The sequence below is a fragment of the Triticum urartu genome, chromosome 2A (assembly GCF_056163025.1).
Source record: "Triticum urartu cultivar PI428250 chromosome 2A, HENAU_Tu73, whole genome shotgun sequence".
Taxonomy (NCBI): Eukaryota; Viridiplantae; Streptophyta; class Magnoliopsida; order Poales; family Poaceae; genus Triticum; species Triticum urartu.
Genome location: NC_141874.1, coordinates 469,067,348 through 469,093,865, shown reverse-complemented (window position 1 = coordinate 469,093,865; position 26,518 = coordinate 469,067,348).

Here is a 26,518-nt window from a genome sequence, read left to right as displayed (position 1 = left end):
ATCAAGACGAGGGGGATGGGGGCTTCCAGGAGCTGCGCGCTATCGCTTGCATCTTGGGCGGAGCTCAAGCCCCAGCCTCGCAGCGTATCTTCGGAGAGTTTGCTTGCGAAGTGAATGCAGTCCTACCCAAGCTCGAGGCCACACGCCCGCTCAGATGGTCCAGGTGCCCCATCATGTTCAATTCGGTAGATCAGCTCAAGTGCGCGGCTACTGAGGCGTCCTCTCAATGTTTTGTTCACCATTCATCAGCAACGTGCAAGTTACCAAGACCCTCATCGACGGTGGCGCATGGCTCAACATCCTGTCTTTCGACACGTTCGACAACCTCCAAGTGCCATATGACCAGCTTCAGCCTACCAAGCCTTTCTCAGGAGTGACCGACGGCTCTACTACCCCGATCGGGCAGGTCCGCCTCCCCGTTACCTTCAGAGAACGCAACAACTACCGCACCGAACTCATCGACTTCGACGTCGCCTACATCCACGTGCCATACAATGCCATCATCGGGTATCCAGCCCTGGCCAAGTTCATGTCGGTGACCCATCACGGCTACAATGTTGTGAAGCTGCCGGGAAGCGGCGGAATCATCACTGTCCCATGCGAGGAAAGAGATGCGGTGTGCTCCCTCGAGCATGCCTTCCAAGCTGCAGCAATCGATGACCCTGACAGCCAGGTCGAGCGCCCTCCTGAGGCCACCCCCAAGAAGAAGAAGCTATTTTGCCATGCAGAGCCTCAGGCAAGTAGCGCCTCATCAGGATCGGCGCCAGCGCCTGGGGCGCCTCCTCCATCGCATAGGAAAGCGCGCCCAGCGCCCCTCTTGGGCAGGGCTTGGGGGCTCTCTTCTGGAGGGCCTCAGACTTTGCCAGCATCATGAGGGGGGCGCTTGAGCACCACTTGGAGGCGTGCCCCGCGGCACGCTTCCCTCAGGAGAACAGAGGGCAAGGAGTGCCCACCGCACATGAGTTCATCACCGAGACCACTCAACAAATGCAAGACACAAGGGCCATGCGCGGCGGCCGCCGCTCACCAGACGTAGCTCCCCATCCAGGCGAGGATGTCAGGCTACGCAACCGCATAAATGTCCCAGGGCTCAATCGGGCCGCCTCTCAGGAGATTTTCTGGCTTTCGCGCGCGGGACGCTGTGAGGGACCACCTCACAGCTACGTTCACATGCCTTTTGGCCTGCCGAGCATGGCAACCGCCTATCAGCGCAACCTGCAGAGCGTCCTGGTGGCTCAGGAGGCCAGGCACCACGCCGTGCTGACGGAGATGAAGCCGGTCCTCAAGGAACCCCTTGGACCCCAGAGCCTCCCGAGGCTCAGGGCCCCGGTGACTCATGAGGAGCAGCCCCTTCGCTGCACGCCTTCAACTGCCCCAACTCTCCTTCATCAACAGAATGAGGTGACATTTTTCAAGTTCATTCAGCTGGGATCACCCCCAGGGCTACATAATTCCCAGGCCGCGTGGGTCCGTCCCTGTGGCATGTATCCCTTTTTTATGCCTTTAGCTTACCTTGTTGGGGGCGCCCCTCGGGGTGCATCATCCCCAAGCCGCTCGGGCCGGACCCAGTGGAATGCATCTTCCCTGCATTTACTTAAGCCAGTATGCTTTCCATGCATCTTCCCTGCATCACCTGCTTGATTGTCACCCACCATGGGAGCTGCGCGGCGGCCATCTTTCTTCAGGACCTTTCGCGTGAGTAAGTTAAGCACGACGTCTATGCTCGGGCCCGTCCCTGCAGCGTCGATAAATCCAGAGGCTCAGCTCTGTCTGGTGGGCCGGCCCCGTTCACGTCACCTCCTGGGGCCGTTGGTGCTTGGCTTTTTCACGTGATGACCTTGGGAGATTCGTTCAGTGCAGGTTGTCTAACCACCTTGCAGGACCAAGACAGTGAACAAGAACCAAGACCAGGCGCAACCCGCCTTGAGGTAGGGCCTCGTGAGTCCCGCACTGGCTCATGAGTGTCCAGACACACCTCATCTAGCCCTGCCATGCAAGCCACGTGTCAGGGCGGGGCTGTCCATGCCCCGGGGGCTCTCCGCAGTAGGGAGTCCCCTCTCACTCGCTAGAACCAAACCAGTAATCACCACGGTTACCGGTGCCTTTCCTCGCGCTAACTTGCAGAACTTCCTGAGGGCCACAGAAGGCGGTACCACAGACTCTCTCTCTTCTCTCATGCAATTCGCTTGCGCGTTAAAAGGGGGCTGCTGAGCCTCGCGCCTCAGGAGCTCTTACTGGCTCTCCAGCCCTCACCCCCTGGCCTTGACAACGGCACGCGACCTGGCATACCAGTGACGGCTGAGCTCGCTCGAGGGCCGGGACCTGAGGATGCAGAGCACCAAGAAGAATATGGAGGGGAGGGGGATACCCACATGGGCCAAACCTAGCTACACTACAGCGACCGACGTGCGAGTCCGGCGTGACTCGAGGAGCCAACCCCGGAAAACCAAGATAAGTTCTCGCTCTGGATCCACCAGTTGCTACGGCATGAGACCCTCGCTCAATCCCTTCGCTGCCCTGCTGCGGCAACATTTTCTTCCTTTCCCATCCTAAGACAGCTTCTTGCGCGCTAAAGGGGACCTCTTGAGCATCACACCTCAGGAGCTCTTACTGGACCTCGGGCCGCTCACCTCCTGGCCTTGACCACGGCACGCAACCTGGCATAACAGTGAAAGTTGCAGCCTGCCTGGGGACCGGGACCTGTCAGCGTAGAGCACCAAGCTACCGTAGGATTGGAAAGGGGAGGCCGAGCCTCGGTAGGATATGCGCATGCAAATCTTCATAATGAGGGCTATATTGACAAAAGTCATTACAGACGCGTTACACGCCCCCACAGGGTCCATTTCTTGATTCCTCGCAGGGAACAAAAGGGAAGGAATTCCTAGGGGTTCTATCTAAGCACAACAGATATCGCCGACGCCATCATCAACAATGGGCCACGTGAGGCCGGCGCCAACCCCATCCAAATCAGCGGCGACGGTGACTGGACGTCGCAGCCCTACTCTGAGCTCAGCGGGAGCTCGGGGGCACACAACTGCCATCGATTGTCTCCGGAGACTCCGTGGGCTCAGGAGAGTTGCTGGACCACCAGGAGTCGGCGCTGTCACTGGAGGAGCTGCAGGCGAGACCCGTGGATGGCCCCGCGCCCACCGCAGCGTCGTCCTGGTGACCTCCTTCAGGGCAGCACTCTAGGCGGCGGCCTTCCTCATCGAAGACCTTGAAGAACAGCACAGAGGCGCCATCGTACTCAAAGTGGGTCATGAGGGTGCCCTTCGCACGAAAGGCTCGGGCAATCTCGCCCCAGCCTCGGGTCATGAAAGATCTTCCCAGAGGCAACGGCTCCAATCTCCGCTCCACTCGCTAGGGATCCCAGTCGGCGTGCTGTAGCCAAAGTCGGCGAAGGCTCCTCGGCAGCAAAGAACTACGGGAGGCATATCCAAGTGCTCGGGGGCATCGCAGCCCACAGCACGAACTCACGCGAAGAGTCTGCAGTGTGGACCCCTGGGTCGACGGTGTGCGCCTCCGCGGCACGGTGACCATGGCCTTGACGCGGGCGCCGCCGCTCACCGCTCCTCCCTCTGGAATCGTCGGCGTGAGCGTAGAAGGGCAGCGGGTACCCAGGAGGCGGCCTCTTATAGCAGGGCCATGACACCATCGGCCTAAAGACCATCTCGCAGCGATGAGACCTTCTTTTCTTTGGTGGGAGCAGCTCGGGCTTGTTGAGGGGAGCCTTGCCCTTCTCTGTGGCCGAGAAACTCCGGATCGGCGCCATGTCTGCACAAGCAAGGGGAGGAGCAAGGAAGGAGAAGAAGCAGGAGAGGCGGAGGAAACATGGGCGATGGGGGCTCCGCCCCCTCCCATTTATACCAGGAGAAGGCCAACCAGCACCCCCCATGATCACAGGTAGTGATTGTTTTCCTTGCATGTCGCAGGGACTTGTCAAGTCGGGCAGTTGCCGAGGCAGTGTGGGGAAGCGGAGACGCCCACGTCCAATCAACCTCCGCACTTGACCCTTGGCTTCGCCTCGAAGAAAGCCTGAGCGTGCCTTGGGCCCGGGGGCTACTGTCAGCATTCTGGGAACGGGGGTCCCCAGACTTGCCTGCCTGCGGCCCACGGCGTGGCTTTGCTAGCAGGCCTGTACGGCCCATCTTCATCAACAAGTCATTCAAGACCCTCGCGAGGCGGATGACGCAAGACCTCCTCAGGAGCGGCCTCACCAGGATGGCTCGTGAGGGGTGGAGAGTTCAAGGCCAGGCAAACCTCACGAGGTTCTCGTGACATGAGCCATAACATTACAAAAAAAGACACATTCGTGACATTTTGGGCCGAACGAAATTTTTTCTGTCATACATATGACACTTCTATGACGATAATTGTGACAAAATCCGGTATCATCATAGATGTGGTGGGCTCCTACTTCAATGACAAAAAATCATGACAGAAAATGGGCTTTCCATCCTGGGCGGGCCGGAGACGCAGTTGCATGACATTCTTTGGGCCGTCCATGACGGAAAAAACCGTGGTAGAAGTGAGGGGGAGGAAAATTTCGGGGAGTTCCCGGTTACGGTGGGAGGTCGGGGCCGAGCGATGCGTGTTTCTCTCGTACACGTATGCGCGTGTGTGTGAGGCGTTGGCTCTAACTGAACCCGAGTGAGGCTTTGGGCTCTAACTGAACCCGAGCGATTGCACTGCAGGCTACGCGTTACTGAACCCGAGCGATCGATCGATGGCTGTTAACTGAACCTGATCGAGCGATTCCTTCGCTACTGCTGCTAACAGAAGCCGATCGATGCTGCCTCTGGATGAATAGTGAGCGTTGCCGAGGGGGGGGGCGGTTGGATGAACTGTTCCCGGTGGGGGTGGATGAACAGGACCCCGTGGTGTTGCCTCCGGATGAACAGGACCCCGATCGATCAAGCCGGTTGGGGCTAGATGAACAGGACCCTGTGGAGGGCTGGATGAATAGGACCACCCCGTGGAGGGCAAGATGAACAGTAGATGGTGGAGGGTAGGATGAACAGTAGCCCGTGGAGGGCTGCTTGAACAGGAGCCCATGGAGAGGGCTGGTTGAACAGTAGCCAGTGGAGTACCGCACGGTGGAGGCTGGATGAACAGGAGCCCGTGGATGAACAATCGCAGGTGGAGGCTGGAGGAGGTCGACGATGGATGAACAGTAGCTCATGGAGGCTGGAGGGGGTCGACGGTGGAGATGAACAGTATCCCGTGGAGTCCGGTTTTGCGGTACGCCACACCCCTCCCGATGAACATGACCCCCGTTTCGACCATAGCGCTCCAACACAAGTCTATTTCGTCCATTTTGCGGTACGCCACACCCCTCCCGATGAACAGGACCCCCGTTTTGACCATAGGAGGTCTGTTTCCTCTGTTTTGCGGTACGCCAGACCCCTCCCGATGAATAGGATCCCGTTTCGAATGTAGTCGGTCGAACACAAGGCCATTTCCTCCATTTTGCGGTACGCCAGGCCTCGTTTCCATCGCATGTTCCGTCCAAGCCCTCCCGATGAACACGACGATGCATTCCGTTCCGACGCATTCCGTTGCCTCCCCATGAACACGACGCATTCCGTTGCCTCCACATTAACCCGACGCATTCCGTTGCCTCCCCATGAACACGACGACGACGCTGTTTCTCCATTCCGACCCAGCCATGTACACGAGCCCTGGCCGTACGTATGCGCGAGTAGGCGTTCGAGACCCCGCCCGTATGCACACATACGTGGCCATATTTTCTTTCTTGCACCCTGGCCGCCTCTACTACGACACGTGCGCGCCTCTACATCGACCGGTATATATATGTACGTACACGTTCGTGACCAGAATGACAACGATAAGTACGCTTTGACCAGGTGGGTCCCGACTGCCAGGCACTTCCTTGCGTGCAAAGATGTAGCTGGTGGGTCCCAGCAGTCAGGGGGGCAAAATACGGTGGCCCGTCCGGTGGGTCCCGCTGTCAGGTGGAGGAATAATTATTTTTCACGTAATAAGGAGGCAGTTGCTTGCTACGGCCGTGGACGCAGCTGTCAGCCTCTCCATGTATAGTCCACGTCCGATGGAAGCCGTTCCTTGACCACGTTGACCACACCGCGCCGAGAGCACCAGGGCGGTGGACGATGGCGAGGCCTAGGAAGGGGACAACGCGGAGCCGGGGAAGACGCGACAGTGGATGCCCACGTGTAGAGGAGTACGAGGGTTCACTGGTTCGCTGCGGTGTGAGGCTGCCGTCGCCGTAGAATAACAGGGGGTGTGGGTGAGTAGAGGGATGGCCTGGCCAGCGATGGGAGTAGTAGGGGGCGGTGAGGCCTTCGCCGGATCGCAGCCGGCCACGGGAGGCAGGAGCACGAGGCACAACCGGCGCTGGTTTGGGCGGATGGAGCAAGAAGACTAGAGGTTGAAGAAGCACTACGACCGGTGGATGGACATCGTACGGTCACTGGAGCTAGAATCGTGCATATTGACTAAGTTGACAAAGCCCTCCATCCCCATCAACTTAGTAGGCCCACAAGTCAGCCTGCCACTATACTGGGTCCCAGCTAACAGTGGGACTATTCATTTTTTTGTGCGTAATAAGGAGGAACTTCCTTGCGTGTGAAGATATAGCTGGTGGGTCCGAGCGGTCAGCGGCGGTAACGTTTTTTCGCGAAATACAGAGGCCCTTTCGGTGGGTCCCTGATGTCAGGTGGAGGAATCATTATTTTGCGCGTAATAAGGAGGCATTTCCTTGCGTGCGGCCGTGGACCCAGCTGTCGGCCTCTCCATGTAAAGTCCACTTCAGATGCATGTTGGTCGTTGACCATGTTGACCAGGCCGCGCCGAGAGCACCAGGGCGGTGGACGTCGGTGAGGCCTAGGAAGGGAACGACATGGAGGCAGGGAAGACTCGGCGGTTTTTTCCCACGCGGAGGGGATTACGACTGTTCGAGGGTTTACTGGTTCGTCTGTCGTCACCGGAGAATAACAGCAGGTGTGGGTGAGTAGAGGGATGGCTAGGCTAGCGATGGGAGTAAGGTGGGGCGGTGAGGCCTGCACGGCAGCAGAGCCGGCCGCAGGGAGGAGGGAGCAGGCAGTCCCGCCGGCGCCTGTTTGAGCGGCTGGAGCAGGAAGAGCAGAGATTGAAGAAGCACGACGGTCGTTGGATGGCCATCCAACAGTCGCTGCTTGTGCGTTAACCTTTTTTTAGGAAAGCCTCAAATATGTGGAAAACAGCATACAACCCATCTGCCGTTATTCCTAATAATTTACAGCCCATTTGCTAATTATTAAGGTTTTTTTGGAGCCCATATTCTTTTTGTTAGCATTACAGCCCATATTGTGGCATGGTTAAAACATTGTACGAAATTTTGCATATTTCGGTGCGGTCCGAACTGTTTTTAATCCCGAAATTTCGACTCACATTCAAACTGATTTTAAAAATAAATGTATATCAATATAAAATCCAACAAATTCTCCACACATAAAAATTAATGTAATTTCAAATCTCGAAATGAAAAAAAGATACTTGAAACTAATTGCCGGTTTGATATGTTTTAAAAATGTACAGCCCATTTCTCATTACTGATGGGCCATTTTCTTGGCCAGCTGAATGAAAGCTCTCCTCGTGTTGAAAGATTTGCAGCCCAACAGGCCTGACAAAGCGACTTACTTGGCAAATCACAAAAAACTGGGATGTGGCCGTGGACCCAGCTGTCAGCCTCTCCACGTACAATACTCTTTTGATGGAATGTCGTTGACCACGTTGACCACGCCGCGCCGAGAGCACCAAGGCGGTGGACGACGATGAGGCCTAGGAAGGGGACGACGCGGAGTCGGGGAAGACGCGGCAGTGGATGCCCACGCGGAGAGGAGTACGAGGGTTCACTAGTTCGGCTGCGGTGTGAGGCTGCCGTCGCCGCAGGGCCTGGCTAGCGGTGGGAGTAGTAGGGGGCGATGAGGCCTCATCGGCAGCATAGCCGGCCACTGGAGGCAGGAGCAGGCGGTCTCCCCGGTGCTGGTTTGGGCGGCTGGTACAAGAAGAGCAGCGATTAAAGAAGCAGCAGGACCGTTCGATTCAAATCCAACGGTTACTGCTGCTAGAATCGTTTGTTGACTAAGTTGACAAGCCCTGCATACGCGTCAACTTAGTAGGCCCACAGGTCAGCCTCCCAACCGATGCACCCCAGATGTCAGTGGGAGGAATCATTTTTTTCGCGTAATAAGGAGGTAGTTGATTGCGTGCGACGAGGCCAGCGGAGGGAGTAGGGTGGGCCGGGGAAGCCTGCACAGCATCATAGCAGGCCACAAGAGGAGGGAGCAGGCAGTCCCGCCGATGCTAGTTTAGGCGGCTGGAGCAGGAAGATCAGCGATTGAAGAAGCACGTCGGTCATTGGATGGACATCCAACACTAACTACTGCTAGAATCATGTGTTCACTGACAAAGCCTTGCGTAAACAAGTCAGCCTTGAAATCTGTGGCGTGTACAACCCATTTGCTATTATTTTTATTATTTTTACTCATTCTCTAATTCATATGGAATTTATTACAGCCCGTTTTCCATTTTTTAGAATTGCTGGCCATTTTCTGGTCAGTACCAGGGTCAAAAAATTAACTAAATATGTGGGAAATTTTGAAAATTCGCAAATTTTTGCTGGGGAACGACATATTCTTAATCCAAAAATTAATAGCCATACTAAAACTAATTTAAAAATAAATTACTACTATGTCATGTTAAATCCAATGAAATACGTATAAGATATCAGTGAAGAACAAAAACAAAAAAAGAAACTTATATCCCATTTGCTATATTTTTTTTGGAATTTTCAACCCCTTTTGATATTACTTTTAACAGACATTGACCATACTCTTAAGCCAGGGCGGAATGCATCCCTCCTCGTCTTGAAAGATTTGCAGCCCAGTAATTCGGAGAAAACAAATAGGCCTAGCTTGGGTATTCTTCAAAAAGAAATACTGGGCTACCTATTTTCCCAAAGAACTAGTGCATGAGCATTTAGCTTTAATTATTTATTTACTTATTTATGTTTAGGGGACCTTGAGCATGTACCTGGGCCGGATTCATGTGAGAGCCTCCCTTCCAGTTAATTATGGGCTTATCTATTGGGCCTTCATCAGTGGGCTGCATGTTATCAACAAGTGAAAAATGTGTTCCGAGTTTCAAAAAAAATGTTTTCCGTATGATAAATAGTATGCGGTACGTACGGTACAGGGCACTAAAGGATCGAACCGTGCAACGACTTCCAAAACATTTTGTTTGTCATTCTAACAACACATTTATTCAACCAACAGACGAAATATACTACCTATTGTAAATTGAAAACAGCTACAGCAGCAACCAGGGCCGGGGGTGCAACAGAAGCAGTAAGCAGGCCAGAAGAGTGAAGACGCAGCTCTCTCTTCCAAACCAAACATCAGCCATCATTACAAAAGGGCTACCAAAAAAGAACAAGTGTATGCATCAAACTAAATAAAGATCCTACTACACCAAGTGTACGCATCTAACTAACTGGCTCAGTTAGACGTTACTATTTATTAAGCTGTGGAGATTGGCTGACGGCTTGAACCAGATGGGTGCTTGACGGGGGAAACTCCAGCCAGCAGGTTGAAGTCTGATACTTGCGACCCTCTCTCCTACTTTGGGCTGCAGAGCGTGGCGGCACATATCAGGGTATGGTGCATGCAGAGACGCATGGTACGCTGTGTACACACAGTTTTGCCTGATGAATGAAACCGCGCTGCCATCATGATTCTAGCCGTCGGTTATCTCCTGCTTAATCGGATAATTCAGTCGGACAAACAGAGAGCATGTACCAAGGCTACTTACCAGCCTTCAGTCAAAAATTCCTGAAGGCCCAGAGAAGCTAGGATCCTGCTCAAAGACCTTGCAGTGACTATGATTGTATTCCGCGAAACAACACGTCCGGTATGTGCGAACGATCATCAATCTTTCGCCGTTGTCTGATCGAGCCAGGAACCACCTGCAACTGCCATGCCGCTTTTCTTTGAAAGGTTCTGGGATTAGGAAGGGTAGGGACACCAGGCGGCCTACAACATCATATCAAGTTGGAGTCAAATAAAAAAGGGCTCTTGGTTTAGTCAATCTTAAGAACAGCATGTTGTGAGCATGAATATTTTTTCAGCAAATGTTGACAGTAATATAAGCAAGCCATCATGATATCATAGGAATGTAACATACTGTTGTAACAGCCATTTGTAGCGATGACTGGAGTAGGCCAGCAATACGTTCAGCCATAGAAGGAGTCGACAGCGTAAATGAAGCCCTTGTGTTCGATGGCATCAGAGAACCATGGAGGATGTATGATCCTGCGATGGACGTGCAGATTTATCCACTTACCACAGTGACCTGTCAGATAGGCGAGACCGCGGTTGAAGAATGCAATTAGCCTGAAGACTTTATAATTCACAGATCTTGTGGGCACTTGGCAGATTACAACCTTGAGAAAATCAAACTTGGCATCATGTTGGCTACTGTAAGATTCCGAGTATTCTGGGCCGCGGTGCCAAAGTAGTGCAGTGTTAATCGAAGGAAGGGGGATCAATCACCGGGTGTAGACCTCCACAAGCATCCAGCTACCGCGACAGTCGACGAGCACCATCCAAGACGTGTTCATGTCGACCCAGTACATACCGTTAATGTAGTTGAGGCTGGCGGGGATCGGATCGCAGTCAAGGGGGTTGATGCTCGCCACCCTACGATCGTTATGCTGCGTGACACGCCGTTTCTGAAGATCAGGCGGCATCAGCAAGCAAGGAGCTGGCTTAAAAAGCTCCGGCCTGAGGGCTTTGAGTAAACGGTACAGCCCCGACGAGCACGCGGCGAGCGGCATGGTACTGAGATTGTCCACACGCGAAACAATGAGCTTGATTACCTCTGTGGGGAGCGAATTCCAGCCACTCTTTCGGCGGACGCTGCTCAGTTCTGCCATTGTTAGTGCTTGGGTTTCGGACGAGGGGGGGAGGTGCCTTAGCGGGGATGGAAGATTGGACGAGACTATGTGCGGACAAAGATGGAGAAGCGAATATGTGCTACGGGAAGTGGACAGGTGATGATGACTACAGCGTGCCGCTTGACTTACGAGACACATACCAGCAGCGTAGGGTCATGTCGATGCCAGACAACTTGCTTGAGTGATCACAGTACAGGTACTCCATACAATGCTATGCCCTAACATGCTTGAGTAGAGTAGTAGAGGAGGACTCTGCTCTACTACTAGCACCGGAGGAGTAGTATATTCTAATCTAAAATAGTAACAAACTTCAATGCCCGAGCGTGGAACGACTACGAACCGTGCTCAAAGACCGTGTCAACGTGGTGTTTGGACATGGGCGACAACCTCAACGCCAACGGTGCTGCTCCCGTCACACCGTATGTGTTTCTGTCCTTCCTGTTCGAAATCGTGGTAGAATTCATGTTTCTACTCTGTATCCTACTACTATGCTAGTCCACAAGATTAGTTGCGAACGACGACTTCTTCCCCGACCTCGGCAACCTCATCCTCAACGACATGGGCGACAACGTCAACGCCGACAACCAGTGAGATACAAGGTGTAGGAACCGGTTTGGGAATTTGCATGCCTTTCCAACCAGTGAGATACCCCGTGCAAAGTACGACAGAGAAATAACCACAGAGAAGGAAGCTAAAAGTAAACAATCAAACGAGCATTTTTGCATTTGTTTTGCATTGAATCATTTCACAAGCTTGACTAGTGCTGTTTTTCTACTTTTACAAAAACCGCATCGTAATGTTAAAACATGCATTTGCACGTACATAAGTAATAGTAGTACTCCCTCCATCTAGGTATATAAGTCTTCCCTCCTTCTTGGTCACGGTGCACAACCGAAGTGACTTATTGACCTGGACGGAGGGAGTAGCACAGTCTGCAAGCATATATCGAGAGAGACGTGTATTGCGATACTATATAGTAAAATTTGTGCTATATGCACCTACTTGCAAAATGCGTACGAATACACAAGGTTTCCAAACTTTCCCTTTTACATACTTAATTAAGAACGCTAAAAATTCCTGAACGTTCGGGATTTATCATTTGCGTCCCAAAACTAATGAGATCGCCTTACGAAACAAAAATTATACTCCTCCTAAAAGCCACGGCACTCGCAGGAGCGCTTGCGGCACGCCACGAGTGCCCTGGTGCGCGGCCGTTTCCCAGCGCGCCGATACAACGCCTCTTCCTCAGCCTCGCAACTCGCGAGGAGCTGATTGGCGGCTTGCCGGCGAGCGAGCGCAATCTCACCTGTGTGGTGATCCGGCGCCAACAGGTACTCCTCCTCGCTAGAAGCGTGTACCCGGTCCATGTACCGCCAAGCGTAGATGAGGTGCTTGGGCCTGACTGCACTCAGGGCATCGGCACGGGTGTCCTCCGCCACCCTCACGGCCCTCGCACAAGCCTTCTGCCAAAGAGCCAATTGCCTGACTCTCTCGGACGCGAAATAGGCCTCCCAGGCAGTTTGTTCCGCGGTGCGTTTCTCTTCCTCGGCCTTCTTCTCCGACTCTATTTTGGCACGCTCTACTGGAGGCAAAGCCTCCCACAAGGCGACATCTATTTCTTTCCAAAGCTCCTCAAGGCTGGGGGGCTCGGCGGGCGGCGCGGTGTTCTTCTCGTAGCGGGGAGCCAACGCGTCCTCCGGCACGTGTGCTGGCGAGATTGGGAATGCTGACACATCCACCTTGACGTGTCACGGCAAGGAGCGGAACACCGACGCGTCCTCCTCGACTAGTGGCGGCGAGGAATGGAACGGCGACGCGTCGCGTAGCGGCGAGGAGCGGAACACCGACGCGTCCTCCTCGACTACTGGCGGCGAGGAACGGAACAGCGACGCGTGACCGTCCGCGCGGTGCAGCGAGGGGCTCCTAGGGCTTGGGAGGGACGATGCCATGGTGGTCGACGTGAGAGGGAGGGGGAGGATATAGCGATGAACGTGAATGTGAGGGGGAGGAGACAGCGATGTCGTGGGAGGCGCAGTATTTATAGCGAGCAATGGCACACCTACGTAAGATATGGACTGAGCTGCACTGACTTAACTGCTGGTCCAGTTGCGTCACTGACATGTGGGCCAGACCCCTGTTGGGCCCATATGTCAGTGACCGAATGCACTTGCAGTTAAGTAACAGCTACGTGGGCATATTTCTTGGAGTAAATTACAGGGGAGCGAAGGGGTGGAAATATTGCTGGTCACAACGGATTGGACGAGCATGGGGGGAGGAGAGTCATGCATGCAGATTTTTTCACACGGGGTGGAGTGGTGGGACCGCCGAAGGGAGAAGGAGAGTTTGGCAGGCATATTGTTTCCACACATGGAGAGGAAAAAATTTGGAGACGAATGGGCTAGGTATAGTCTCAAGTCATTAAAAACAAACACGCCCCACACATGTTCATATTTCAAGGTGCACTAAATTATTGCATGCGATGATTAAGGCTGGCCATAATGGTGGTATCTTAGCTGGTATCATGCACACGGGAATAGCAAACATGCTGATGTGGCAAAGGATTAAAGAAGAGAGGGGGGTTAGAGTAACTAGAGTTCATGCATGCATTGGTAAATACATTTTTTGTGGAGAACGACAACACTAGTTGAGTACGTTTGCAGACTTCAAAAACTATTCCACAATGTGTCAACATTCACAATGTCAAATCAATATTTTTACACTCAGTATAAAACGTAGTTCTTATACTCCAGGCTAACTTTGACCAAATGTTAGAGCAATAGTATATGACATGCAACTTACACAAAGCACATCATCAAATTCATATGTGAAAGGAGCTTTCAATGATATAATTTTCACATTATGCATGTCATGTACTATTAATTTTATGAATAGTCAAAGGCGGTCTTGAAAAACGCATTAGGCCCTATATAGATGGAAGGAGGGAGTACTCATTATAATCAGTACTCCCTCTATCTAGGTGAGCAAGTCATCTTGGCTGGTCATAGTGGGGAGTAACTTATACTAGTGTCATGCATATGACACTAGTCTAAGTTACTATCTTTATAGTGCAAAGTAACATAGTAGTAGTGTCATAGACGGCTTTATTTATTATCTTGTAGACTCATCTTGTATTGGGAAGCACTATGTTACAGTAACATATTATGTTACTACTTCTCATTAACTACTTGCCACATAAGCAAAAAATTCTTGGAATGCGTTATGTTACTCGCTAAGTTACTCCCACTATGACTAGCCTTAGATTGTGCACTGTGACCAAGGGGGAGGGGAAAACGAGAGATCTTAATGTTTATTTGCTAATTAATAGCATTGCATGGAATGAACTAACCACTGCATGTCATGTTTGGTAGTCTCAAGTCATTAAAAGCATGCACACCCACATCTCCTATTGGTTGATATGTCAAGAAACAAGAAACAAGGTAGAAATTAATGCACCATGCCTAAGTGTTTTGGGAGTATTGTAGATATTGATATTTTTAGTATAAATTTGGTCGTGGGATTTCATTGATGCCTGTCAAAACGTTGACAGGTCTGCTAAGCGTGACCAGAAGATGAAAGCGTTGAGCATCTCGAAGTTGATCAACAAACTTCAATTGTCAAAGATTAGCCGTTCGGCCAATAAGGTGGCACACTTAATCGTGAAGCATAGCTTTGACAATAGATTAGATGGTATTCTTGTAAATAACGTACCGCCCTGTGTGGTGAATATTGTATCGAATGAGTGTACTGGTGTGGCTGGTTAATTAATATAAGGTGGTGTTCAAAAAAAATTATAAATTTGGTCAAACACTTTGCAAACGATTGACAGGAGTAAAAAGGACCAGAGGGAGTATCATGCATGCGGAGTAGGCAAAAAAATTGCTTGTCTAAAAAAGGCAAAAACAATTGCTCATTTATAGCCGGTCGATGTCTCAAAGGGCGCGACCGCGCGAGGGAGGCAATGGTCGTGGGAGGCGCGACGTTTGACGGAATTAAGTGAAGTTACATCCACGCGCCGGCATGGCATGCGAACAGGCAGAAGCTATATCGTCAGGCCTACGATATGGGTCTAGTAGACATGACATCTAGTGGGTCCCACATAGTTCTCGAGAACTCTTTAGAGGCTTGCAGCCGTTTATCCACTGGGTAAGCCAGCAACCCCACGCCGTTCGCACGCCCTACTCGTCCCCGTCTTCTACCTTACAACAGTTTGCTCCCAGTCGTCCCAACCTTTCACATTAGTTCGCTCCCAGTTTTTTTGCGGGGTACAACAGTTCAACTTCTCCTAACCCTTCTCCAAAATCCATGGCCTCCCAAACCTCCATGGTCGCCACTGAGTACCAGGTTAGAGCCATCACCGGCGATCAGTTCATCGTCATCTACACACGTGGATCCGAGACGGTGAAAGCATGGCTTGCTCGCTTCCTACGCATGTTCAACAGTTCAACAGATGAGTGGGTCACTGGGCTAGATGTTGAGTACACCACAGTCCTGGGACGAGAGAAGGATCTAAAGGACGAAGAGAGGAAGAAGCCCGCCGTGATCCAGGTTTGCGTACATAATGTTTGCTTGGTCTACCACATATTCCATGCCGACATTGAGTGCCAGGATTTTAAGAACTTCCTCAAGGACAAAAGAGTGAAATTCGTTACTGTAGGCTTTAAGAACGAGAGTGACATCCTGCGTCGGATAGGTCTCGTTGTAGGCCAGCCCTTCGATCTCCAGAAAGCAAGCCTGGTGTCCTCCTCTCAACCTTCAATGCTGACCCTGGCAGCAGCCATGATTGATCCTTCGTACGCTAAACTGGAGAAACCTCATCACGAGTTTCATCATGCATGGGAGTCGAAGACATTAGATGAAGATCACATCCTGTACGCAACAATGGATGCCTACCTTTGTTTAAATATCTACAAGGGTTGGATGAAGAAGCAGAGCCCAGTGTCCGGTTCAAGCAAAGAAGCGTCAGCGATGAGGAAGAGGAAGAGGGACGAGGAAGAAGTCGAGGACGTGGACTCGGACTCCAAGTAGGTGGCAGTGCCGTCGCTCATGCTGGTTCTACTACAGTGTCAAGCGGACTAGTTGCTTATTACTAGTTTATTTACAAGGGTGTGTTGTGCTGAGGCCCCAGCAGAACTATGTTTATTTTCTTTCTCGTTATTTGAACTCTTTAGTACGTACAGTAGTACTAGTACTATGTCTTACTACTGGTCTTCTTGCAGTTGGTACTACTGCTTGTATCTTCGTGTTCCTACTGTACTTAATATGTTCGTACTAGTAGTATAATTTGGGTCAGTCGATTTGTGAAAGAAGTTCAACGGAGCGAAGGAAGAAGATGGCAGAAGAGGTGGAAGAAGCCCTTCTAGCCATCCATGTTGCATCAAACGGCTCACATGAGTCGACTGACCCAAATTGCTCCTTCAGATTGCAGGATCCACGTGGCATTCAAGGTCTCGAAGGTAGATTCCGCATCCGCACCCGGTTTGCAGGCTCGATGCACACGCTACCGGCTTCCGCCGCGACAGCCACCATGCGCGGGCAGAGACGACAATGACACGCTAGTTCCTCCTCGCCGACGTGCTGGAGGACGCGCTCGTCCTCCTCTATGTACGCTGCGTGAATAGACGCGGCTCCACCAGCTGCTCGCGTGCTTGGCAGCACGGCGGCATCGCGAGGAGGGACTGTAGACGACGTGAGCGCGCGAGCCTTCGGCTTCATGGCACAGGGATGGCGGCGACACGGCGGTGATGGGCGAGAAATTGTTGGCCAGAGCAGGCGGGCGCTGGCATGCGCAACGGCGGCGGCATATTGATGAGTGCGCATGTGGGAGCTTACTTTAGTTTTATATATAAGGTTGGTCAAACTTAAAAGAAAACCGTACTAGTACACGTAAAAGTTAGACTTAGGCAACGCTTTTATTAGTTACTAGCTTATGTTCTTGCCCATTGTGACCAGCCTTAGTACCACGGCCATGATACGGAATCCTGTGCAAGCGCGTGAACCGCGGCCGCGCGGTCGATCGAACGGTGCGTCACTGTGTCGCGCTCGAAGGACATCCACCGAACCTTTTTGTGTGTGTGAAAACAATCCTCGAATATTACTCAACTTTTTTCCCTGTGAAAGTTCTTGACGCTGCAATATTTCCATATATTTGAATTTAGCTCCAGTTCGTGTTTATTTGGATTTGGACGTTTTAGGTGCGCCCTAGTTTTTTTAATACTGATTGTGTGTGTGTGACTGAGAGAGAACGTGTGTTTGTGTACATATGTGTGTTGTGGCGGAAGGGCAATGTGGAGACGGTGTGCGTGTGATACAGACATAGAGAGGTGTGAATGTGCAAATGATCGTGCATGAGTGAGACATAGATAGATGCCGATACGTTGTGTATACATGAGAGAACGGTCTTGTAGTTTACTTGTGTGTGTGTGTGTGTGAGAGAGAGAGAGAGAGGGAGAGAGAGACAGAGAGAGGAGCATCCGTAACACAACAACATCTCTCTCGATTCGTCCGTCCCTCGCACGGTCGCATGCAACACATGCATCAACGCGCACATTTTGACACCCTCACCCGGCCCCTTCCCATCGCAAGGCCCGCACAATCTCTTCATGAATACCCATTTCTTTCCTTAGGTTTGTTTTCTCTCAATATCTGACACACACACACACACACAGACACACGCATCACAACACGCACACACACAAACTCCCCCGAGCACACAATTCATCCCCATTCAAGGTTATACGTCGACCACTCTCGCTTGTGCTTCTTTGCACCCCAACATGCACAACACCTCAATCTTCAAAGAGGGCAACGAGCAGATCGAAGACGGCGACCACACCGCGCTAGAGAAATGCGGGGTCATTTGGAAGCAGGGTGATGTGACGACGGCTGACTGAATCCTCCCCCAACCCTCTCTCTCTCTTGCACAAAATTACCAATCCCTCTCTCCACCGCACAAAATTGTCAATCCCTCAACCCACGAGATCCTTCCCCTCTCGTCCATGTTTTTCCTGCTCTCTCATCAAACATGTTGTCTCTTCTCCTTCCATGTATACAGAATCTAGATGCACACACATCTCATGTATATTACATGTATGCATCTTTCTCACAGACATAACTTCTTCCTGTCTCTTTCTCTCTCTATCTCTCTATGTCTCATTAGGTTTGTCTCCTACTCTCTCGTCCACATACATACAATCTTTCCCGCCCTATCTGCTCCATCTTCAGAAGCTCTCCCTGCACATTTCATTCACACATTGGGATATGTCAAAATGTTGCTTCTATAATGGCTGATGTAGAGTTATGGTTGTTCTTGTTGCATCCTACAAAGTAATAACTATGAAATGCATTAGATTCTCATTTGACTGGGATTATGTGACTTTGAGCATGTTGTGAAGTACTATAGACCTTGTATACATCTTGGGATTCGACAATGATTGTAACTATTGAATTGTATAGACCATTCCATTCGAAGTCAATAACCTAATATATTTATTTCACAATTTCAACAAATGATTAGTTCACTACAAACTAAGAAAACAAATGTGTACTCCCTCCGTTTTTATTTAAGTCCGCGTATTAGCATTGGTTAAAGTCAAGTTTTGTAAACTCTCAGAAAGCTTATAACAAAAAATATTAACATATACAATAACAAATAAATACCATTAGATTCATTATTGAATGTACTTTCACATCATACATATTTGTTATGGTAAATGTTTATATTTTTCTATAAACTTGGTCAAACTTTAGGAAGTTTGACTTCGGTCAAACCTAATATGCAGAGTTTACTACTACTACTCGCTAGTTGCTTAGCCGAATCACTCAACACGCCACACGGGGAGTCCAGTGTCACAGAATTTTGAGGTCGGCAGGAAAATCTCCCGCGACCCTGATTCGAGCAATGGGAAGTTAGCATCATAGCCCTCGGAATAGGCCTACAGATGACGCTTGGTAGGGGGCTGTTTTCGTAACTTCAGGTTCACCCTACCCAGCCAACCCCACCCGGCACCCAGAGTAGTACACCTGAATACTCCCCAATTTCTATCCCCACCACAAAATAGACTTCTCCACGGCACCGCAGCCTTCGTGCTCCTTCCCTTTACATCGGCGCACTCGTCCACCGTAGCGCATCTGCCTCATCGACGACCTCATATGCCGCACTAGAGCCGGTCCACCGTCATCATCGTACACGGAGCCTCTTCCCCGGCATCGTCTTCCACGGTTTCGGATCTGCTTCCCGGAAGCCGACGCCAAGCGCAGAAGTACCACCGTCGTGGACAATGAACTGACTCCCGTTGCCGACCATGACTCACAGAGGCCAACGCGACCATCGTTCTCCTCCTCGATTGGTAATGTGTGTATTGAATCACTTAGCAGTACATGTGCAGTTCCAATTTTGTTCATACCTACCCTTTAAATTTCCTGGGTGCTATTGTTCCCGTAAAAGTAATTGGATATAGCCTCCATTGTCCAACAGAATATCAGCTTGTAATTGTGCGTCACTCCTGTATCGCGCTATGCTTGGGTAGGTTTTTCATCTGCAACCAGTAGTGTAGCAAAATGCCCATGCGTTGCACGCATCAAGATGCATTTGTATGTGTAGTTTATCTTGTTGGAGATGCTCTAACATGGCAGACGAGTGCTTTAATGTTGCCCACAAGATGCGCGAGTATTACTAGTAGTATATTTTTCTTCCCATGTTGAGATTTTAAAACCACGAGTGCGAACATGCAGAGGAGCAATGAAGACCAAACACGAGATATTCGGGACATCTTCAAGGAGCGTGGAAAGTTAAAGAGGAGCTGCACCGAACCTGTAAAACGAGCTTTGGTAAGTAACACCATTTCAATTACTTTCATGTAGCCTCGTGTTCTTCGATGTGTATACGTTGTAGTTTCTGTTTCTCTTAGGTGTGGTGTTCTTCGATGTGTAATAAGAAGAGTCTTAATCGTCCTAATGCTTTCGTTTTTAGCTTGATGTAGGAAGTGGGTGTTCTCACCTTGTAGTCTTTTTTTATTTATTTTTTCCTTTTGAATTCACTTCTCCGAGTTCTGTTTATCTGGCTTCTACTAAATGGATCTAGGTTGCTCTGAGTACTGATCTAAAAAGAAGTAAGTTCATGTTAGGATGCAGTTCCTGCGAGGAGGTAAGTATGGTCAACCTCGAGATCATCTTTCCAAAATGAGGCTGGATTACACACAAGGTGCCAGTTCCCTAATGATGCTGGATTAGACACAAGGTGCAAATTCCCAGATGATGCTGGATTACACACAAGCCAGGTGGAGTCATCAGCTATTCGTGTCCTCGTGGCATTAGTAAAGGCTGAAAGAAAGCGTGCAGCAGCCCTTGAGAATGAACCTGAGTTCCTAAAGAAGCGAAAAGAGCAATCAGATGCTCTCTTCACCCAAGCCAAAGAAGAGATGGAAGAAGCCAGAAATAAGCTAGCAGAGGCAGAGCAGGCTAGGCATCTCCTGCTATCTAAAATTGTTGTCAATACAAAATTTCCTTCATAATAGCTAGGTTCAAATGTTTATCCAGTCAGCATGCCTGTTGTGATGTCCGTGCATCAACTGATGTGGCACAAAATGTTTTTTTCGGGTCATGTAATAACAGCAATTACTTTCCAAACAATAACAGATGAACCATTGGACATGGTATAGTTCACGCGCAAGCCCGACATTCCAAGTTCAACTTCCACATCAAACATGTTCACAGATATCTGCACATTCATACATAATGTCCACAACCATGATTCACTTCAAAGCCAAAAAAATGTGAGGAGAGTTATAAATAAAGAAAATCCTCTACTAGTTCCTGCTACCAGTGCGAGCACAACAAGTCAAGACCATGCATAAATTAATTATATTTTAGTCATTTTTTGTGTTCTAAATTGCCTGCCAGCTCGCGGAAGGACGTGTTGCCGGCACATGCGCGGATTCAATGAAGGTAGGCGGCGCAGTCTTAAGCTGGTTGCACGCGGCGAGGAGGCGTGCTCAGCCGGGCCTGCAGCGAGTGTGGCCCTCTTGGCCGACGCGCTGGTTCAATGCCTGCGCTATGAGAGGTCGCGTCCGTGTCAGAGCAATCACTCCCTCCAGTCCTTTTTTGTTTGGGTATAACAAAATCTCGTTTTCCATTCACATTTTAGTGGTAGGAGTTGTGCGTGTGTGTCTGTGAGAGAGAGAGAGAGGAGACGGTAGTTGGGGTTGTCTGATCGGTAAACAAATGAATAATGTCAGTCTGGGATGGAGACGAAAAGGAGACCGCAACAAATGTTGTGTCGACAGGAGAGATAGAGAGAGTAATTTTAGTGGTATGAGTCATATGTAGAGACATATAGGGTGTGTGAGAGAATCCCATAGAGAGAAAGACAAAGTTAAAGACGAGTGGAGACTGCGTGTTTGGCGGTGAAAAAGAAAGATTAGGTACCTAGTGATACCAGAGAACAGTAGAGATGTGAGAGATAATGAAAACCGTGTAATTTATAATGATAGGGAGAGTATGACACTTCTCAAGGGAGACGTCGAGAGACCATGTTTGCGAGGATAGAGCAACATGAAGTGAGCGTGCGGGTGAGCTGGAGAAAAGAGAATGATAGTTACCTGAAGGAGCATGCATGCGAGAGAGATGGGCGTGAAAGGAGTGAACAAAAAAGGGATACAAATATTTGAATTCGAGATGATGATACATGTAATCCATACTCGAACCAAAATTGATCTATCAAACATGCATACTCATATGAATTCACACACATCTATGTTATTTAATATGTGGATATTACTGATCCATAAATTTTAGTAGAACATAATTTGGTTAAAAAAATTCGAATTCAACCTTAAAATTTCGAGATCGTTGTATTTGTAAATCATATTATACATATAAAGGAGCAGAATTCTTTGTTGTGCTTTTGAAAGTATATATAAAAAATGATGTATATAGAATGTAATTCCAATTGAAAATGGATCCCGCCCGAAAAAAATAGAATACAAACATGATTCGAATTGAGTTGGCACGGTAAACGTGCACTCTGCAAAATTTGAACGAAGCGGGGAAAGTCACAGTAACCGCCCGAAACCAAAATCTGCGAGATGGAAACCACTACTGCCTATCCCTGCCACACAAAGCCTATATGCTGAATTTCTATAGGTTTCGATAGGGGTAGGTTTGTAATTTCACCCAAACGTGACGTAACCGCCTCTCACCCGGATTCATACACGGTGGGCGCCAAAACACAGTGTGTCCTCGGCCGAAATCGACTCCCTCCCCGATTCATATTCATACACGGTGGGCACCAAAAACAAACTCTCGTCGGCAAATATTCGGTGTATGCGAGATTACCGTCCTATCCCCAACCGACTAGTGTTGTTGTGATGTAGTAGAAATTTGAAACGGGGGCTAAGTTTGTAAATTTCCTTGCATTTGAGACAAGCGCGCTCTGAATCCATGGTTCCCCCCTTCCTCTCTACCTCCCTTTTCCCCATTTAACCTCCGTGGGCGCCAAAACACCCTCTCCACCCTACCCTCCTCCGTCCGCCGCCGTCCGCCACCCCATCCACCGCCGTCCTCCTCCACCATGCCGGAGCTGATACCCCGACGCCGCCGTCCATTACAAGAGATCGACCTCTCTCATCCACAGCTTCGGACCGGGATCCTTGCATCCCGTCCTCTCGCTTCATCCCTGCCGTCATCCACCTTGATGGAGACGCTCCTACGACCGTCTCGTCCACCGCGCCCCGCCACCACCGTCTACCCTCCTAGATCTTCTTCCACGCTGCCGACAGCCATCGCTACTGCAGCACCGTCAAATTCTCAGCAGATGCTTACACGGCGCCGCACCAGAGGCGGTACTCTTTCCTATCTGCTCAACTTATTTATTACAACAAGAAAATAGATCGCCACTGCTTTACTCTGATTTCTTGTCTTGGTTGCGAAGTTGCCTTTGTCCGGTTTGCACCTTCAAATCCGCCATGGCACGCTCAACACCATACTCGTAATGCTTATGGTTTTCCCCTTTTATATTCCACACTAGTAAAATCACAGTAGACTAAATTTCAAAATTGGGCCAGTCGATTTTTCAGAGCTCGCTAGAGTTCGCCGGTGCGATCGAAGGGGCTCGGGTGGGGACGGTGGTTGTGGGGGCGGTGGTGGGGCCTCGTCGAACAAAGAAAACTTGACGCGGGTGGGGGCGGTGGTGGGGGTGGCGGAGGAACGCAGGCGGTGGGGCCGGTGGTTTGGCCGGCGGCCCGTGCGGTGTTCTGTATGGGAAGCACAGTATGTTCCTTGTCAGGAAGGGGAGCAGGGACATCTGCAGTCAACATCTGATAGAGCTGGCTTGTACGTGATCGATAGGCTTTCAATTACCAGCGGAAATACAACACTGTAATTTCCAGCCAGTTCCACTTTCCCGATTTATATATCCTGGTTATGGTGTACTCCTGTTATGTACACTATGGAGCTGTTTGGTTTGTGACTAACTTTGCCAAAGATTGCCACACCTAAGGTTAGGAAGTTTGACCAACTTAGGTGAGTGTTTGGTTCAAGCCACATCTTAGGCAAGCCACACTTGGACCCCACATGGCATACACACAAAAAGTGTGGCAAGATTCCCTTAGGTTTGCCAACTTGTGGCTCTCATTTTGATGAACTAACCTTAGTCAAGTTTGGCAAAAATATGTGGCAAAGTGTGGCAATGCTAGTCCTAAAACCAAACAGCCCCTATGATCTGCCTAGTTGCTGTGTGCTCTTTTTATCATGGTTTGGCAATAAACTCTCTATACAGTATATTATGAACCTATCATCTGCCAGCTATCCTTACTTCTGGAGCCTATTTTTTTGTGTACTTGTGCCAGATTATATAAATGCACGCACCATATTACAGCACACATGAGCTCTCTCATCAGAATCCAGTGATAGCACACAAGTGTTTACAGGGGCGCCCCTATATTAGAATATCATCTTCATTACAAAGATAATCTCACAACTATTTATGTTTTCATGGTTCTCAGATATTATATGCAATTACAGTGAATATCAGAATCCACGCATCAGAAGAATATTGTGGAACACTGCAATGACTTACAAAATTGGCAGCAACGCATTGAGTGCCATTCTGGAAGCAATGAAACTCGTACGCTCCCCACCTGTTGATTCTTGTTCAGAATATCATCCTAATGACTATTCTGTCCTCGAGGAGTAAGGCAGATGGCCTGTCCTGTTCACCCATCAAGGTGCCTGTTCTAATTTGGCAAGGTTTTATTTATTGCACGTATCTTGCATATGTTGTCTTGCATTTCTTCTACTTTGTTGCATCGCCATCTGCTTAGTTTACTCATCATATGTGCCAGGATGCCATGCCCATCCATTATCAATACATATTCCATCTGTCATCATACCATGTTTTCCCACTCAAATGTTGTTCTTGTGCATCAGACATCAAAAAGGAAGAGGGTGATTGCCGAACCTGAAGGAGCGCCAGCAAAGTCCTTGAAAAACGTGGTGGTGCCGGAGAAATCAGAAAACACCCCACTTATATTGGTTGTCCAACCAGTGACACAAAACGTAGGACCGACTCCAGCAGACTGTACCCATACTTCACTGGCCACACCACTAGCCCCACCAAAGAGGACCTGCACTCCAGCAAAAGGTATACCGGTTTCATTTGCCATAGCACCAGCTGTACCACAGAAAAATCCCACTCCAGCAAAAAGTACAGCAAGTCCACCGGCCGAAGACCTATCCCAACTACAAAGACGGCCAATTCCTGTAGATTGGAACCCCATTCCATTTATTCCCAGTTTAAAAGACAATGCTTTCAATGTTGTTAGGGACTACGTGCATATATTCCCATCATGGGAAGATTATTGTGAAGACAAACACCATTTTCACATCTTCCTGTCCAACTTACATGTAAGTGCTATTATTCATGGCTATTATTTTCCTGTTTTTTGCTGATTGAACACATCAATGATTTACATTACATTGTTGTAACTAGGCGAGGGTCAATCTGGATAGTCATGACAAGCAAAGCTTGCTTGTGCTTTTCAAGGAAGCATTGCAGCAGTATCAGTGTTACCTGAGGAAATCACACTTTGATGGAAAGTCTATAAACGAATTCATGTGCTAAATTTAGAAGACATTGAATGGAAAAACCTTGCTATGCACTGGTCTCGTTCCCAGGATGAGGTACTATCTATGAAATCACATGACAATTTGAACTTCTACTTTTCCGCATGTGCCTTACGGATCTTTTTTGCAGGAAATCTGCTCGAAGAAGAATTCTGGTTTGACAAGAACGACAGGATATCGCAAATATGATGCCCGCTGCTTTGCTCTTGTTAGTACCTGTTGTCCTGTATCACTGTACTTGCATACATACCTGGCTCATTATGTGACAGCAGTATGCATGATAGCTTGCTTATCAATTGTTTGCTCCAAATTATCTGATCTGTATGAATGGTTACATTAGTGTAGAATATATCCAATGCCAATGTTTTTTAGCTCTCCATTGTTCTTGTAAGTACATGCTGTCCTTTATCAGTGTACTTATAATGACAGGTAGTTGTTCATTTTCCATCACTCTGCAGCTTATGTTCCTTTGCCCTTAGATCTATATTTACTCTTACCATAAGGTTGGTACTGAAGAAGTTTAGCTGTGCATTGCTCTTGGCTGTACCTTTTGCCTGTATCACTGCACTTACATTTATAGCTACTTGGTTATGTAGCATCACTCTTCATCTTATCTTAAATATTCTCCATTTTTCGTATATTATCACATCTATCTTTACTCTTAACAAAATGTAGAATAAAGGCAATTCTTTTGAAGAAGATTATGTGGTAAACTTCTTGAATTGCCCCCCCATCAGCATGGACAAGGCCTTTATAGAGCCTGTCTTCACCAATAATGTAAGTTTGTCCATCTCAAGCCTTCAAACTTTGTTGTATATATTTGGTTAGGCATGACTGCAACAGCTGTTTATTTTTGGTGTTTGCATCAAATTGCTTGTTTAAAGTTTATTATATGATGTTCATAAACAAAAGTTCGTCCTTTCTCAATTTAAGTTTTCAGTTGTACAACCAAGTTCCTTCTTCATACCATGTAAATTAAACTATACAGAGAAAGTGATCTTATTTTGCACTACATGTATGCTTCTATTCTTCGTCTGTAATCGAGTGGTGTGGTGAACCTACCCACTACAGCACAATGTCATATTCTGCAATGTGTTAACTATGAAAAATGTCATATCATTCTACTATTATTTAAACTGTCTCTTTATTTGCACTAACCATAGATACTTATGAGTTCTTGGTCTATAATCCAGTGGTGTCATGAAGCTGCCAACTCCTTCACAATGTCATTTCCTGCCATGTCTTGACCTGAACAATACCATATTGTGTTAATGCAAATTTAAATTGTGTCACTTTATTCGTCAGTAAGAAATGTGATGAATTGTCAGCACTGATACTTTTATGTGCAGAACCTGTCATCTGTCTGCTTGTTTATCTTTCAGAGTGAGGAAGATATCAGTGTTGAACAAGCGCAGTCTCATCATC